Source organism: Eptatretus burgeri, chromosome 1, assembly GCF_056783735.1.
Source record: "Eptatretus burgeri isolate ZD-2024b chromosome 1, Ebu_testis_v1, whole genome shotgun sequence".
Lineage (NCBI taxonomy): Eukaryota > Metazoa > Chordata > Myxini > Myxiniformes > Myxinidae > Eptatretus > Eptatretus burgeri.
The window spans coordinates 37356110-37374980 of NC_140961.1; the positions used below are offsets into that span (position 1 = coordinate 37356110).

Genomic DNA, 18871 nt, shown 5'->3' on the forward strand with positions numbered 1-18871 from the left:
GGCAATTGAAATCGTTTCCATTGAACGAGTTAAATCGCTTCCACTGGACTATTGAAATGATTTAATAATAATGCTTGGTTATCCTTGGACCCACTCTGGCTAGCAGCTCGTCGATCATCCCTAGGGGGATTCGCAGGAAGTTGATGAAGGATGCATGGTCCTCGTTCCGGAGTTCCACCATGAGCTGGTCATATATGCCGTCATGGCGTCGCCTCCCGATCCATGGTCTGACCCAGTTCCTTCTCCTCCGTTCACGTCTTCTTCTCCCGGCTCTATTGGCACGCAACTGGTGCAGTGTCAACTCGATGACGTCATGTTGATGTCGGAGGACAGCTAGTAGGTATTCTCGTCTCAGCCTTGCCGGATCCTCCATCTCTCGGATGACATGGACATCTGCTCACCATGGAGTCTGGAACACTGACGGGTTCCTCCTGTGAACCCCATTTTTATATCCAAATTCCCCAAATCGCTGCCAATACGCCATTATACGGTATCTGTAAGTTAGAAACGCGTTCAGTAAGTTCTGTGGTCGTTCTGAAGACGTCAAATACATCTACATACGTATTTGTGTGTAGGACATGCTTTACAAATAATTCCCAAGCACGTTACTCATAGGTTATTAATAAGTCACGGGTAACCTAAACATTACTTTGACGTGTTTCAACGTATGAGGAACTTTCAAGTAACGTGTTACGAAGTGTGAACAACGTTCGTGTAGCGTGCTTACAAAACGTTACTCATAGGTTAGAAATAAGTTTCGGGTACGCAAAACATTACCTCGACGTGTTTCGACTTATGATTAACTTACAAGTAACGTGTGTCGACGTGTGTCAACGATCGCATAACGTGCCTACAACTTATGGCCAGCGTAGCGGAACGTGTGGGTCATACGCCGGCATACGTCGTAAAATTTCAAGCATGCAAAAATTTGAGGACAACCCAAATGTACAACGTTTAAAGCCAGCGTACTACGACGTATGGCAGTGTTTTTCAGCGTGCTCTTAACGTATACAAAACGTACCCATAAAGTATTCGACGTGTGCCAGCGTTTTAGACAAATTTTTCATAAATCGGCATTCGCTGGCTAAATCGTCAAGGTGTGACAGCGGCTTAAAATAATTGTACTTCCGACTTCCGGTTTCCGAATTTTGACGTCATCACCTGATTTCGTAACGTTAATTTTTCAAGTTCAGCCAATTGACATGGGGCCAACGCCACATACAATATATCTAACATAAGATTTTAAGTTTTTGTTTGTCTGTTTGATTGTTTGTCTGCACGCGCTAATCTCCTGAAAGGTGAAAGATAGGAGCTCACCACTGAAACAAAAAAATGTCGGGATGGGCCCCGGGAAGGTTATAGGCTTCGTGGCAAGGCCCCTCGGCCGGGGGGGGGGGTGGGGGGAAAGGGGGTGTGTTTCCCCCTCACCAACCCCCTTCGCGTATGACTGCCATGGCGCAATAGGGAACTGATACTGTGCTCACGTCAGACATATGTATAGAAGATTAAATTCATTCAAAAAGAACCCAGGCAGCGCCGGGTGCATTCACCTTGTATGTATGTATGTATGTATGTATGTATGTATGTATGTATGTATGTATGTATATATATATATATATATATATATATATATATATATATATATATATATATATATATATATATATATATATATAACAACAAGGGAGTGCGTTGCGATTATCTCATAGCTGGGGTTGCTTCAATCATTTTTTCCTTCATTCCATCCCCACTCTTCTTCTTTTCAGATTATTCCTGAGGTTAATCAGCCAAGTGCGCCTTCGCTGTAGGGGGGCCTCGTGGAAATCAGCGCGTGCGGCGCCATGGTGGGGAAACTGCAGCGCAGAGTCACGTAGTGTGCCAGTTGGTGCTGGACAATTGACTCGAGCTTCCGATGGTCTCGGGAGGATTGCTGATTGCATTAAAAAGGCATGCAAGTAAATACATCTAAAGAGGCTGCACGAATGGTGTTTTTCACAGCATGGGAAACACGGCCAGCACGACGCCCACGCTGCAGGAAACACGTACAGAGGCCAACAAAGCCGACTCCACGCCATGTTGGGCAGGATACGAGTGTGCGGGTAGAAGCGGCTTGTTCTTTTTTTAACCTCAATACCCGACACATATTGGTGTTCGCCCCGCGCACACGCTAGCGGAGTCGTGTGAATGCGAGCGCTGGGCCACGTGCCTAATGGCAGAACCGCGCGCACTGTATGGAATGTGGTCGAAAGCAGACATGCATGCCGCTCGTGAAACGTGCATGGATTTATCCATGGCGATGTACCTTCGGTCCTCGCTGGCAGCAGTGGATTCTCCACGGATGGTGAACGTCTTCTCGTCTCTGCAGCCAGCGAGGCTGCGATCGAGCCAGGGAATGTACAGTGTGGGCCACGTTGGCGCGCACGGAACGAGAAAGTTGTTTGATGCTGGTCGAACGCTCGAGCGGGCATGCGGGACCCTCGACCGGTCGCCCGGGGGGTTTTGCAGGATGATTCGCGTGGCAATTTCGGTGTGGACAATTCATGTCATCTCATGGGTTCGGAGCACAATATTGCCAATGTTTGGGATGGCTTTGCCGGGAACGAAGTGAAGCGGTTTCCGGGCCGAGCTGTCGGGCCACGTGAGGGGTCGGGACCAATCGGAGCGCCCGATTCGGGTGATGACGTTTGGATTCGGCATGGCCCCTCCACCCGAGCTGCGGGCCCTGTAAAGGTCGGGGCAGTCCCTCTGGCCCGGTCGTCTGTGTTTCCTGCTCCACCTCCTCATCTTCGCCCATGCCTCACCTCGTCGACACCGCCACGACCCGCTTCCTGCTCCTCGACTCCACCTCCTCATCTCCGCCCACACCACGTCGACCCCACCCACCTACCTGACCCCGTCTACTGCTCCACCCTCTACCTCTGGACTCCGCTCCTTCTCCACTCAAGCTCCTCCTTCACGAGCACAGTCTCCACACGTGCGGCTTGGGCCAGAGGCAACGCGCCCACTGTCGGGTACCGCACCCCAGAGCATCCCCCCCTCGAAACGTATTGGTGGCACATCGTGCTATCGGGCGCACAGGTACTGAGATCATAGCCTCAACCCCCACCCCGGTTGCAAAACTCCCTCTTCATCGGGTTCTGTGTCTATGTGTGAGCGTGTGTGTGTGCTGTCGCCTGCCTGCTTAAGTAAGACAAGCAGATTGTTATCATTATTATTGTTATTATTTCCGCGTTCAGTCTGCTCTGTGTCCCCTTTTGTAAGTTGCCTGTTTATTGCCGCACCACACGCTTCTTTCTACCTCTGCACAACACACCCCAATAAATCTTCACCGTGCCACATATCTTTCCTCGCCTGCTTGTAATAAATTATCATTAGGAATGTTCCCAGATCGTCTTTGTGGTTTATTTCATTGATTCAGCATGGTCCGTATCCTAGTTTAGCTAGGACTTTATTCCCAACGATCCGTTCCTTTTAGCCGGTACGTCCTTGGCAGTGTCGCTCGGCTGCATCCGATCTGGTAAAGTGATCAGGTCCAGCAAAGTGATTCGGTTCGGACAAGGCGTACCGAGGGCGTGTTCCCCGGTAATTGAACCACGTGATTAATTAGGTAACCCGATTAACCCACAGATGGGAGGACCCTCGGTAACGCGGTTGAGTTATTGGCGTGCACGGTCGGTTAAGCGACCCGCCGCATCACGGAATTATCCGTGTGTGACCGTGTACAATTACAGGGAGTCTGGTGGGAAGCGGCATAGCTTCTCCAACCTAGTGGTCTTCTCAGCCGACCCCTCGGCCCGCAACAAAAAAAAAAAAAAAAATATATATATATATATATATATATATATATATATATATATATATATATATATATATATATATATATATATATATATATATATATATATATATATATAGGTATATATATATATATACATATATATATATGCCTGGTGTTGGCTTAATGGTTAAGGTAGTGGGCTTGGGATCCTAGGGTCCTGAGTTCAAATCCCACTCAGCTGTTGAATTAACACCAGGTGGGGTTGACTCTGCCTGTCATCCTTCCGAGGTCGGCAAAATGAGTGCCAGCATGCTGGTATACTGTGTCGGAGTGGCGACCCGTCCAGGATTGTTCCCAATAGCCAAGGAGACTGCTTCGGCGGCACCAACGCTCTGCACAGAGTATGGTCCTAATGGATGGATGGATATATATATATATATATATATATATATATATATATATATATATATATATATATATATATATATATATATATATTGTTGCAGCCACGGGTACCTAGACACTGGCTTGTTACTCAGGGGGGTTAATCCCCGGTTGTCCTCGGAAGAACCGGACCTGGGGTCACCGCTCACAATCAAAGTTGTGGTCCGGTGGGTTGTTTTAGAACCACGAACGCCACCCAGTTAACCACGAGTTCCAGTGTCCACCGTCTAATTATGCCGTTTTCCTAGAGGTCACGTGGTTACCTGAGCGGGGAGCGCACCCTCAGCAAAGCACCAATCATAACTTGATTAGATTTTAATTAGAGCGGCCGAGCGTTTTAACCGCTGGTGCGTGCCAACTATTTTTGTTCAAAACTGTGGTAATTTCCTCCCAGTCTATCAAGGTTCGGACAATGTTTGACCAATGGAAGGAAAGGACAAACATGGACAGGTTGAAAGTCAATAAATAATTTATTAATAAGAAAATTTATAAATTTTAAAAACCTTTTATTTTCTGAAGGGGCTGTCACACCTTGACGATTTAGCCAGCGTATGCTGACGTATGAAAAATTTATCTGAAATGCTGGCATACGTCGAATACGTTATGGGTAAGTTTTGTATACGTGAAGAGCACGCTGGCATACGTCGTAGTACGCCGAGCTCGTCGACAAATTTTAACATGGTTGAAATTTTTCGACGTATGCCAGCGTATGACTCACACGTTCCGCATACGCTGGCCATAAGTTGAAGGCACGTTACGCGATCGTTGACACACGTCGACACACGTTACTTGTAAGTTACTCATAAGTCGAAACACGTCGAGGTAATGTTTACCGTCAGTGTTTCAGACTCCATGGTTTTTTTTTTTTTCTTCGGCATGACGGTGATGTTGACACTTCGATTTCTAGTGCGGTTATAATATAATATAATTAATAGGCTGCCGCTCAACGATTTAAATAATAACCGCACTAGAAATCGAAGTGTCAACATCACCGTCATGCCGAAGGAAAATAAAATAAAATAAACCATGGAGTCTGGAACACTGACGGGTTCCTCCTGTGTGAACCCCATTTTTATATACCAATTCCCCTAAACACTGCCAATACGCCATTATACGGTAGCTCTAAGTTAGTAACACGTTCAGTAAGTTCTGTGGTCGTCCAGAAGACGTCAAATACATCTACATACGTCAATATGCGTTGGAGATACATTACACATAGGTTCAAAGCACGTTACTCATAGGTTAGAAATAAGTTTCGGGTACGCTAAACATTACCTCGACGTATTTCGACTTATGAGTAACTTACAAGTAACGTGTGTCGACGTGTGTCAACGATCGCGCAACGTGCCTTCAACTTATGGCCAGCATATGCAGAATGCGTGCGTCATACGCTGGCATACGTCGAAAAATTTTCAACATGCTGAAAATTTGTCGACATACACGGCGTACTACGACGTATGCCAGGGTGCTTCAGCGTGCTCTTAACGTATACAAAACTTACTCATAACGTATTCAACGTGTGCCAGCATATTCGGCAAATTTTTCATACGTCGACATACGCTGGCTAAAACGTCAAGGTGTGACAGTGGCTTGACACTTCGATGTCTCGTGCGGTTATGATTTGAATCGTCGGGCCGCAGCCTTTTAATAGGCTACGCCACGTGATCGTCGGCGACACGCTGCCGTGCTATGCATAAGTTAGACTATCGTTGGGCATAGGTTGCGAACGCCGACAATACGCTCAGCATTCGTTGATATAAGTTATCTATATGTTATCGAAACGTTCTGTGTACGTTACTCATACGTTATGCATACGTCCAACTCGTTTAGAATACGTCCAAAACTGGAAAAAAACATCAATAGTTCAGCGTACGGCAGCGTTTTACATCCATTTTGATACCTTGCTATACGCTGGCTAAAACGTCAAGGTGTGACAGGGCCTTGAGGTAAATAAATGAATGAATTCCAAAGCAATCGAAATGAACAGTTAATCAGGCAAAATCAATCAAAATGACAGGAAAGAGACAGAGAGCAGACGCTTATCGGGGTTTGACTTACAACGAAACACAGACAAGGGTACCCAGCAGATCATTCGGGGGGGGGGGGGGAGAAGAGTCGTCTCACTCACCAGAGAGAAGTCGTCCGTGAAGTGAAAACGTCCTGAAATGTGTGCGTGCGTGTCCCGTCCGTCGCCAGCACCCAGCTTTGCAGTGCACCCACTCGCCAACAGCGTTGGACGCCAGTCGACGTCTGGGGGGGGGGGGGGCGAGTTCGTCTGTTGTGGGTTTAGGCCCTGGTGTGTGACCCACACGATCCGATGGTGACTGACCCATTCCTCACTCGTTGTTGGCGCTGCTCACACTCACACGCTCGCTTGCTCAAGCACTGGGAAGGACGAATTGTCTCGTTGTTGGCACTGGTCAGACACCCACACGCTCGCTTCCTCGCTTGAGCACTTGCACGCTTCCTCGCTTGCACGTTTCCTCACTTGTGTGCTTCCTCTCTGGCTCGCTTCTTCCCTCGCACGCTTTAACTCTCGCTTTCTTTCTCCTCTTCCTCTCTGGCTTTTTTTTCGTGCGCTTCCACGCTTCTTGTTTGCTCGCGCTTGCTCACTCGCTTTCTTTCCTTTCCTCATAACGGACCTCCAATTCGTTTTTACATATGCGGCCCGTCTCTGCTAGCGCAGAATTCCCCCAAGCTCACACCGCCCCACTTGCGCACCGTTACCATGACAACCCGTGCGTTCGAAAAAAGGCGGGCGTCGGCGCTTGAGAAAGAAATATGTGCATAAACGTTGCTGAGGAAAAATAAGGGCGGGCGTCAGAGCTCGCGAAAGACGTGTGTAAATGTGTCTGTCGTAAATAAAAAAGCTGCCCATAACAGAGGGGATCTATTCTTTACCCTTCTCAACGCATCACATTTAAAATCCCATTAGACATGGGGACAGGGCTAATCTGAACATGCATTTAAGGAAATAACTGTCTGAGGACCTGGATGTGTGGATGCATTCATCAGACCAGATTCTGAAATCCGTAACAATATATATATATATATATGTATATATATATATATATATATATATATATATATATATATATATATATATATATATATATATATATATACATACGTTCAAACCCCTTCATGCACTCTCACATATCCCTTCTCTTACGACCTTTTCTCCCTCTTCACATACTTTCCTTTACTCCTTGACCCACTTCCCTCTTTCCCTTCACAGACTTCCCCCTCTAGCCATTCATACCTTTTCACCTACCTCTTCTATTGATCCGCTCCTCGATTTACCTATTCACCCACTTCCCCAAATTATCTGGGTCATCCCTGAGTCTACTTCATATTTTGCTTTCATGCAGCAAGTGCAGTATAGTATTTTCATAGTTCCCACACTTTAAAGTTAAAACGCAAGTTTGGTTGACAGTCCCAAGTCCCAAAAATCTTTGCTCTACACTCTGAGCAAAAGATGCACTTTTAAGTCAATTTGGTTCAGCGATCGGTGTAGGAATGCATAAAACTCAAACAAACAAATACTTAGAATGAGCGTGATAATTTCCGATTGTTTTCATGCAGGAAATATATGTACATTATAACTTGTAATACCCATTCCCACCAGAAACGACTTTGCGATACACATTTAAGAGAATATGCGAACAAATCTTCCCGGGAACACACCGAGTACAACCACCAAGTTTCAATTCATTCCGTACAGTGGTTTAGGAATGCATACCAGACAGACAGAGATGATTACAATGACGATGACGATGACGATGAACGAACACCTCCGAACTGGAATGGTGGCCATGGCCCTCTGTGCCACACCAGCATTTGTTGCAAAGGTCCTGATCAACAGGAGGTGCCTGTTGTCATACTACACATCCACTATACTTCGATACTCATTTCCCATTAATAAAATCTTTAAATTGTAGCAAGTAGGATAGATATCCAAGCTAAATATGCATTCCTGCGTAGTTGCAGTCAGTAAAAAGCAGAGAACTAACCAATTCATAAGGCAGCATCAGGTGCTACATAGCTAACCATAGCATGTCAGCCTACATATTATTTGGAAGCAATTTATTAGCAAATCGGAAGCTCACCCCCTGAGGGAAAGCAATCTATCCATGGACACATTTCTGGATCCCTTGCTCCATGGCCACTATTCCTGTTGAGTGGCACCTTTTTTTGTTTAAAAACAAAAAGAGGTTAAAAAAACCAAACAAACATAACAAAGCAAAGCACATGTAGTCCGGCACCAAGACCAAAGTACATAATTAAGAAAAGCTTGTCGACAAACTAATATACAAGACTAATATACAAGCACTTTGGCCCTAAGGCCAAAGCTTGTGGTCATATTGGCTACACTGAGCAGCTGGAATTTGTGCTGAAAATAATAAAAACTCCATCATCTCCAGTGATGGAGAAGATCTCAACCTCATCATGAGAGAAAAAGGAGAAGAGGAGAGAAGAGAGAAATAAAAAATAAAAGAAAGAGAGAAAGAAAGAAAGAAAGAGCACCCTGCATCAAAGCAAAAAGCTGAAAAGGTGCTGCCTGCTCAAAAACCAACAATAATTAAGCTCGAGCCGAATGGAAAGAGGTGACCTGCAGCATCAAGGAAAAGGACACATCCTCCACTGCAAACTGCATTCTGCACGAGGCATGGGGAATGTACGGAAAAGGAGAACATTTAATGGATCAACTGAAGAAGTCAGATAAAAGTTTCACCAACTGATCCTCTGGGGCTTTTCTCCAATTTAGACAAGACCCAGTGGAGGCCGGTGCACACTCCATGGGAGCTACCCCACATGGAGCAGGCACGTTCCAGCATGGCGCAAGCATGTTTCACGGAGAATATTACTACTTTTCACATATGGTTGGGGGGGAGGGGGCATGCTTTACATGGAATCACCAAGGGGAAACGCAGTTCACAAGGAATTGCAGGACTACAAAATATGAGAACAAGAAATCTTCATATCTTCGTCATTTAAAATGTGATCCGAAACTGAAATGAAGGTGGATACATTGAGTTCCGAGAGGACTTTGCTCCACCTTCTGAAACCTGTCACAAATGGAGATTACAACCAACCAGGAGAGAGGAGATTGGGACCATACTCTTTGCAGAGCATTGGTGCTGCTTAAGCAGTCCCCTTGGCTATTGGGCACAATCCTGGACGGGTCGCCACTCCGACAGAGTATACCAGCATGCTGGCACTCATTTTGCCGACCTCGGAAGGATGACAGGCTGAGTTAACCCCATATGGTATTAATTCAACAGAGGAGCGGGATTTAAACTCGGGACCCAAGGATCCAAAGCCCACCACCCTAACCATTAAGCCAACACCAGGCATAACCAACCAGAATGCATGGTCAAAGCATAAATGCATTCGTTTTGTGGACCATTGTCCATCACAAGCATGAAGTGTATTCCGCCCAGAATATGAGCACAAGGTCGTCCATTAAGGGAGTACATACAAGTACCAACTCTTCACTGTAATGGTGATAATTAACCCATGTGCCACCTCAACCTCTTTGTTCCATGCTTTAAGGCCCTGTCACACCTTGACGATTTAGCCAGCGTATGCCGATGTATGAAAAATTTGTCTAAAACGCTGGCACACGTTGAATACGTTATAGGTAAGTTTTGTATACGTTAAGAGCATGCTGAAGCATGCTGGCATACGTCGTAGTACGCCGAGCTCATCGACAAATTTTAAGCATGCTCAAAATTTTCCGACGTGCTCGGCGTATGACCGACACGTTCCGCATACGCTGGCCATAAGTTGTAGGCACGTTATGCGATCGTTGACACACGTCGACACACGTTACTTGTAAGTTACTCACAAGTCAAAACACGTCGAGGTAATGTTTAGCGTACCCGAAACTTATTTCTAACCTATGAGTAACATGCTTTGAACCGATGTGTAACGTATCTCTAATGCATATTGACGTATGTAGACGTACTTGACATGTTCCGGACGATCACAGAACTTACTGAACGTGTTTCTAACTTACAGCTACCGTATAATGGCATATTGGCAACGTTTAGGGGAATTGGTATATAAAAATGGGCTTCACAGGAGGAACCCGTCAGTGTTCCAGACTCCATGTTTTTTTTTTTTTCTTCGGCATGACGGTGATGTTGACACATCGATTTCTAGTGCGGTTATGATTTAAATCGTTGAGCAGCAGCCTATTAATAGGCTACGCCACGTGATCGTCGGCGATACGCTGCCGTGCGCTATGCACAAGTTAGACTATCGTTGGGCATAGATGTGAACGCCGACAACATGATAAGCATTCGTTGGTATAAGTTATCTATAAGTTATCGAAACGTTCTGTGTACGTTACTAATACGTTATGCATACGTCCAACTCATTATGAATACGCCCAAAACTGAAAAAAAACATCAATAGTTCAGCGTACGCCAGCGTTTTCGATCAATTTTGATACGTTGCCATACGCTGGCTAAAACGTCAAGGTGTGACAGGGCCCTTACAGAGGTGACTAGCCTTGTGATGATGGACTAGCCTTTTCCCATCTATGGAACCATCTTCCAGAGGCCATTCTTTCCCAGTCTTCCTTCCATGGCTTAAAGTAGGCAGTGCACCACCACCTCGTGCATTACTGTTATTACCCTCATTAACCCTGGCTAACCCAACAATCTTACTTGCTGATTTCAGTGTTTTCTCTTTCTCTCTCATCCTTTCCTGTTCATTTATTCCCTGTTTGTTTGCTGGTTGTGTCCAATTGTTGCCACGCTATCCCACTATCAATTCAACCTTGCTCTTCCATGAGCCTTGCACTTGTAGAGAAATAAGTAAAATGAAATCAGACGGTCACACCATTCACGCATATTTTTCTACCCACATACATTATGTACCATATTCTGCAATCTTCTCCAAAGAAAGTCACATAGTTTCATATCATCGCTGAGCACAAACCTGAATTCCTCGCTGCTCCATAAGGGTGCACTCTTGTAGTAGGGCAAACAACTTTAGAGCATTAGGGCCACATGCGGGGAAATGGGCCAATAACAGAAAAACAAATTCATCACAATTGCCCCTGTAATATTGCACATAATGCAACTTATATTATTACAACCATGATTCGTGGAAGTAAAATTTACTTCCTGAAACCCACATATGGAGATAACAACCAACGCACGCACACGCACACGCACACGCACACACATGGCTGATATCGGCAATTTTATAGGAATTGGCAGGTTGGAGTCAGGGTGATTAAAAACGACAGTACTTATTGTATACAACCAAGAAGTCTTGAGTAGCTTTTACCAAAAACAAAGCTGCATTTCGGTAGACGTTTCAGGGATATGTTCACAAACATTATTCTTTATAAACAGCTGCATGTGACAGATGGAAAAAAAATTGGCTCGGCAACTTAGAAAACGGTCATATGGCAAACGGCTCAGAAATCGGGTGTTATTTCACAACAACTAGCTCAGGGTGATGGAGCACGAACCACTCGCTCAGGGTGACGGAGCACGAACCACTCGCTTAGGGTGATGGAGCACGAACCACTCACTCAGGGTGACATGGCGCGGTACCGCTGTCGACAATGGGTGCTCGCCAAGTGGCTTAAGCACTCAAGCAAGCACTCCAATTAAATGGTTGATAAGGAACCATTGGCCAGGCTGTCACTGCATACCATAAACGATCCCTTAAACTTTAAACCCGGCCTTCACCGCGCAGGCAAAAGTTCATGAAACAAAATGATTTAATGAAATATAATGACTTTATCCTCAAGAGAGTTGCTGCTTAATGCAGAAAAACCATGGATACATCTTAAAGTTCAATCCCCCATTAAATAAACATTGCAGAAAATACGCCATTTTGCCAGCTCGTCTGTGCACGTGTCACGTGGTACATCAGTTCGGGGTCCGCACAAACGTAAAAAGTATTCTTTTTAAAACGTCCTTTTTAAAATTTTTACCACATTTGCTTTCATTCCCTGCAAAGCACCTCACGAAACCTGAAAATATAGACACAGATCTGGCAGACGCTATGGATAGGCTGTGCCTCTGGGGGACATGGTGTGAGGTGCAGCAGTGAATGCATTAAATCATATAGCTCAATGAAGCAGGTTAATTTTTGCAAGTTCCTAAATGTTTTGTTCACTCAATATAATTCTCCAAACAGTAGAAAAAGATAAGTTTAATGCTTTGGAAATTTCATACTTTCTTGTGTATATATGGAGAAGGAGGAAACATCGCCTTGCTTGCTTAAAGTAAATGGGTATAATCAGCAAAGTTATAAGACTCATTATTTCTTTAAATTTATCAGATTTCAAAACAGATTTTGACATTTAATCCGGACGATATCCGATCCTCAAAACCCAAATAATATTTTGATGGTAGACTTTAGTCAGTGAGAGTGGATCGGGGAAAATCGGATCATATCATGCATGAAATCGTTCCAAACTCCTCATTTGAAAACTATAGTACTTACAAAAGCGATGAAGTACAGGCATTCGACAATGACTGAGGAAAGTGAAAAAAGAAAACTTAATTGTAAAGAGATCGTGGCGGTCTGTTCCAAGTCAAGGAATGGTTGAGCAGACCAAAAAACATGGTGGCTTCAGACCCAAGCGAGGTTACCAAGGAAACGCCGGAAGACCCAACAAAGCGAGGTGGCTGAGGATCGCCTGATGAAGGATATAATAAAATAACGCCATTAATTATCTTCAAAAGGGGTGTTTTAATGAACCAAAACACGCAATTTTCACTCATGCATTTCCTTGGAGTTTTATTATATTAGTATGCATGCAAAGTTTCAGGTTGCAGGGTCTTATTGATTTTGGAGTTACGGAGGAGACACACTGACACACGCACACACAGACATTTTGTAGTTTCGATGGGTGTGTGTGTGTGTGTGGGTGTGTGTATATGTATATGTATACATATATATATATATATATATATATATATATATATATATATATATATATATATATATATATATATATAAAAATGGAGTCAGGATATATATATATATATATATATATATATATATATATATATATATAAATGGAGTCAGGATATATATATATATATATATATATATATATATATATATATATATATATATATATATATATATATATATATATATATATATATATATATATAATTTGACTAACTTTATCCTGACTCAGGGGTCCCTTGGGCGGGAGTCACTCCTCCCCCCAATCACTCATCGCACCATGCATTCCACATTCGCTCCATTCACTCAGACCCGCTGGCCTCACTCACTCATGTACTTTTTCCACTCTCTTCAACTCACACATCACCGAACTCTGCCATCCTCACTAAATCCCCTAACTACCTCGTGCTCCCACGTCGTCCCTTACAATATAGCACGTTCCTTTTAACCTACGTAGCTAAGCTACGTCCCCTCTGCACATCCACAGTCTGTCATTGTCTTCAAATATCCCATTTTCATTTCCCCATCCTAAATCTCAACTAACATCCCTCTACCTAATCCATTCCATGGGCCCCATGAGGACTAACCTCTGCCCCATGAAGTCGGTCTAACTAACACTAACCCATCCCCTGACTAGTTCCATCCTGTGCCCGGCAGGGGGGTCTTCCACCCCTTGCCCGGGAATGCTGTTCACCCGAAGCGAGCTTGCTTCTTTTTTTTTTTTTCATCGCGCAGCACCAGCGCGACAACTCGCAACCTGCGCACCTTGCCCGTGACGTCATGGCAGCTGTTCGCGTCCCTCATCCCTCTTGGACGGTACCATCCGGCAGGGATCTCCCCTCCTGCCGGATTCCAACCATACGTGCAGCCATGACGTCACCAGGCGCATCAAAAAAAACAAGCCTCGCGTTTCCCCACACGAACACATGTGCTCTGCCCGTCCGTGACCTGCGTCGTGCGCTCTGCGAACAGAACACACTGCGCAGGCCACATAGAGCTTCACACACACGCCCGCGTGGAGAACCCATCCGGTCCAAATCCGTTGTCCAGCCTCTCCTTTGTCCGTCCGCGGAATCGGCAACATCCACCGCTGGCGTTTACGGACCGGGTTTCACTCCCGCAAGCGCGCACGTGGCGGTCTCGTGCAAAGCACGGCCTGAACCTCGCGCTCGCTGCTGGGCAAACCCGGCGCGGTTCCCAATCCAGCTACGGCCGCTACTCGGCCTTTGTCCCTCTGTCGCCGTCGTCTCCGTCGCACTCTCGCGCTCAAGCTCCATTCCACACACGCACTCCTGTGTGTCACGAGACACACACCGTGCCATTATACTCACACCGGGAGACCGGCTGCATGTTTGCACATGCCCACCGTCATCTCCCTTACATACCGCTCTCTCACACACACGGTCTTTCTTGCACTCGGCCGTTCACTCGCACACGCAGTGTCTCATCCACACACGGCGTGCTGGGAAGCACGCACCCCGGCACACTCGCAACCACACCACTCACACACAGGGACGCACTCACACCTTTCACCACACACACCGGGACAATCACGCTGGGGATTAGTGCCACTTCAAGGGGTTCCGGGGCCTCTATACCCCCCAAGCTGCACGTGCACCTGTCAACAGCACTTGTCCCCTCGAACTCGCTTGACACAACCGAACCCACCTGGTGGTGATCAGCCTCAAGGGAGAATAGCGTCTCCCTCCGTTCCCGAAGGAGGCCATCCAGCTGCTTGCACCGGGTCCCAACACGTTCTGCGAGCTTGCCCCCATTATCCTCCACTACCTCCGTGTGTGTGTGTGCTCGTCTTTAACCCCGTCTTTATTGTGCGGTCTCTCCTCTACTTTTTCTAATTCATTCTCAATTCGGTCTATCTCCCGTGTCTCTGCCAACTCAGTCACCTCTTCACCCATTACCTCCCTTGTCTCCACTATTATTTCTTTTATCTCCTGCGTCTCCCTTCGTGTCTCTGTTAATTCTATTTCCTTCGTCGTCACCTCGTGTCTCGTCTCACACGTCGCAGTCACCCCATTTAGTTTTTCCCTCTGTGTCACCGTCACTGTTGCTTTCTCTGTCACTACCCTCACTCAACGCGTCTCCCGAATTATTTTCTCCTCACCCGCCTCCATTGCGGGCCTGACAGCCGTTGCACTCCCCTCCAGCTCGTTCGCTCCAGCACGTGGCGCCGCCATCATGCCCGTCTGCAGGCATCGCCCTACGCGCTGCATTTCACCCCGCAGTATTTGCGTATTCGCTTCCATGTTGTTTTTTATTTCTTCCTTCAATTCTTCCTTTATTTCCTTTGCGTTTGTATCCATTTGTTTATTCACTCCATCTATTTTGCTGTTTATGTTCGCATTCATTGCCGCCAGCATGGCGCATAGCTGAGCCATATCGGGTGCACTCGGCTGAGCCGATTCGGCCAGGATCGGGGGGTTTTGGCGGAGAGGGGGAGGGGAGGTGTCATTCATCGCGGCCGCTGCCGTGCCCATTTCGGGCTCTGGGTTCAGTTGGGGGGGAAAAGTTCCTGCATTACAATGGGAATATCATGCACAGGGATTTCATCCTGGACCATAGATTCTACCAATTCAAAATCCATATCTACCACCGGCTCCCGCCCGCCATGAGACTCCATCTTATTTCTCGTAAGAGATTAATTTAGTTTTGCTCGTAATTTGGGGGGAACGGGGGAACGGGGGGGGGGGTCGCCTCGCACACCCCTGGTCCGATCCCCGTGAATTTAGCCTGGAGACGGGAGAGTTTGTTTCCCACTCGCTGACACCAATGTTGCGAATTCGCGCCCGCTGGCGTGCGATCGGCCACGTAACTCGAATCGCGACCGCGTCGCCCACCGGACGGACAATTCAGTCGTGACCCTCCTGGGACTACCGCCAGAAACCAGTAATGGGTGGGGGTTTAACCCCACCACCACCCAGTCCGCAGTCTACCCGCACAAAATAGGGTGAATCGCCGAATGTCGATATACCTAAGTACCCGCGCGGGTAATCCGCCGAGGGATGGGACCACACCACAGGCCAACTCCAAACACGAACTGCTTAAGCGGTTCGTTCCGTATAACAGGGATAACCGAGCGGAGTTATCGTCGGCCTTGATGGTTCCAATTAATTACCGGGTGTTTTAAAACCCACTATTAATCCCTTACGTGATGCAAGATGGAGATTCAACAAAGGAAAGGACGCAGCGAGACGGGGAACAATTGGACAAGCACACTTTATTACACACACACACACACACACACACACACACACACACACACACACACACACACACACACACACACACACACACACACACACACAAGCACGTATTCACAGCCATACAGTCAAAAGGAAGCAGGGAAAGAGTAAAAACCGAATATAATTATTACAACACTTAAACAGTTCTACTTGACCAGACTGGTGCCACACACACACACATTTACACGAAACCCAAAAAGAAGGAAGTCGCGACTTCCCTGAGCGCATCGAGTCCTTGGTGACCGTAACTCCGAGTCCCTCCAGCATGGTCCGCGAGCTTGTGCCGCGTGTCGCTCGTGTGGTCCGCTCGACAGCTCGGACGAACGAACAGAACCTCCGACCAGGGACAATCCCCGCAATTCTCCACAATTCCCCTTCAGGGACAAGGTAACAGGAAAAGTAACGACGTTCTCTCGTCGACCTTCACGTCCACGCCTTTTTGTCAATCGCTTGCACGAACCAAGAGCCTTCAGCCTCCAACTGGGACAAGGGAACAACCAACCAATCACGACTCTTCACGCCCACCCTTTTTGTAGGGGCCGGCTCCGCCCTTCGCTCCGCCCCGTCCCGTTCTTGGCTCCTCCTTCCTTCGAGGAGTTTCCAGAAAGCTCTCGAAGGGGGGCGTGCCCCCACTCCGACCGCCTCACGCCGTGCATCCACCAATAGGGAGCGAGCAGCCGCACCCCTCCCCTTCACACCAAATGTGGTGGGGGGGATTCAGGCGGAAGCATCAGGCGGGGAAATTAGGCGGGAAAACCCCACAAGCGTTGTTGGTTTTTGTTCTTGCACGCGCCCGCACGGTGCTCGTTGAATGGCAAGTGGCGAAGATGTGGTAGCGTAGTTGTGGAAGGTGGCGTCGTGTCGTGAATGACGTGATTGTTGAGATGTTGGTTGTGGCGATGTTCGTTGTTGTTCTTGCACCAAATTAACAATAGCCAAAGAAAAACGGCTAACTGAAGCGTCGCAGCCCGAATGGATCACATATATTCCCTCTATATAACGGGTTTGGGCTAACTACACATGAACTTACCGATATATCTCACCTGAAGACTCTTTATGATGTAATGCGAATTTCCACAACCGTAACAATATATATGTGTATATATCCGCCCGCCACCCATCTGCACTCTACCCCGAAGTACCTGTGAGGCCGAGAGAGAAACCAAATCCAATTTCTAAAGCCTGCTCCTGGATGCAGCACCTCTAACTCTGTAAGAACCCATGCGGAGCTGTCGATTATGGTTTTTGTCCCCTGTGTCAAGTCCTGTCCCAGTGGAATTTCTATTTCCCCTTGCACCTCTAAGCTATTTCCTACGTCACCACTCATTCCACGCTCAGGACTCCCATACACAGCAGGCTCCACACATTCCACGGCTATGTGTTCAAATCCACACAATCAACCTTGCCTGCGCACTGACCAACCGCCTCGCACTCCAGGGCAACATTCTCGACCGCCACGTGAGTACCCACACACGTTTCGGCCTTGGCAGTGCTGTCGTCTGGACATACCGGTGCTGTCGTCTGGAGTGTGGGCTCACAGTATTCATTCACAGGCATTCCACACACACACATTCAGGGGTCATGCATACGTGCACCGCATCGGACAGAGGCTCTTCATTAACACAAAATCCAATTCCTAACTTAAGCTCATCGTCCGCACCATGTATGCATGTGCCCACGTACCTGCTTCGTTCCAGAGTCACCTCGGTCCGGTCGCTTCTCTCCAGCAGGTTGCTCATCATCAGTTTGCCACACTCCTCTGGGGCTGTCAGCTCCACATGCTGGACCTGCTCAAAATGTGTTTCATTCATCAACAACCCCGTATGCTCCCTCAATGTCTGCCTCACTAGGGTTTGCTCTAATTGTCGTTTCATCCGACGAATGATGTCAATCAAGTCCCGCACCACTAACATTCCTCCCTGTGGTGATGCCACACATCCCATATTATTGTGCTGTCCTACTTCCAGGCTCCATTTTCTTTTCCATTTGAATCGTTCTTCCTCTCCGAGCCTTTTTAGTTGTTCGTTATCTTTCCGGAGTTATTCCATCTCCGCGTACTCCAACCTTGCTCTCTCCTTTAGTTGGTCAATTTCAAATTCCTGCTCTTTTTGTTTCCTATACCACCATCTCTTTTGTTCTTCATTCTCCAATCTCATCGTTTCCCTCAATTGGTTGATTTCCCTTTCCTGCTTCATTCCTTGTTCTTTAACTATCTCCACGTACTACAACCTTGCTCTCTCCTTTCATTGGTCAATTTCAAATTCATGTTCTTTTTTTTTTCCTTTTCCAGATTTATTTTCCATTCTTCCTCCAAGCTCTTCCTATCCAGGGAGTTACAAATTTGCTCCTCCTCTATTCTTTTGTTCAGTTCACTCTTCTCCTGTTCCAACTTATGGGTACTCCACTCAACTTTCCGCATTTCTCCCTGAGTTCTTCA

General features: G+C 46.7%; 1 protein-coding gene across 2 annotated transcripts in view; it reads right to left on the reverse strand.

Annotated features, from left to right (window-relative positions):
• The window catches only part of LOC147034261 (uncharacterized), a 231089-nt gene extending 218204 nt beyond the window's left edge, over positions 1 to 12885 (reverse strand). For both annotated transcript variants that reach the window (XM_085879593.1, XM_085879574.1), the window contains exon 1: positions 12701 to 12885. The gene's annotated coding sequence lies outside the window, so the exon portion shown is untranslated. The remainder of the gene's footprint in view (positions 1 to 12700) is intronic.
• Between the last annotated feature and the right edge of the window lie 5986 nt (positions 12886 to 18871).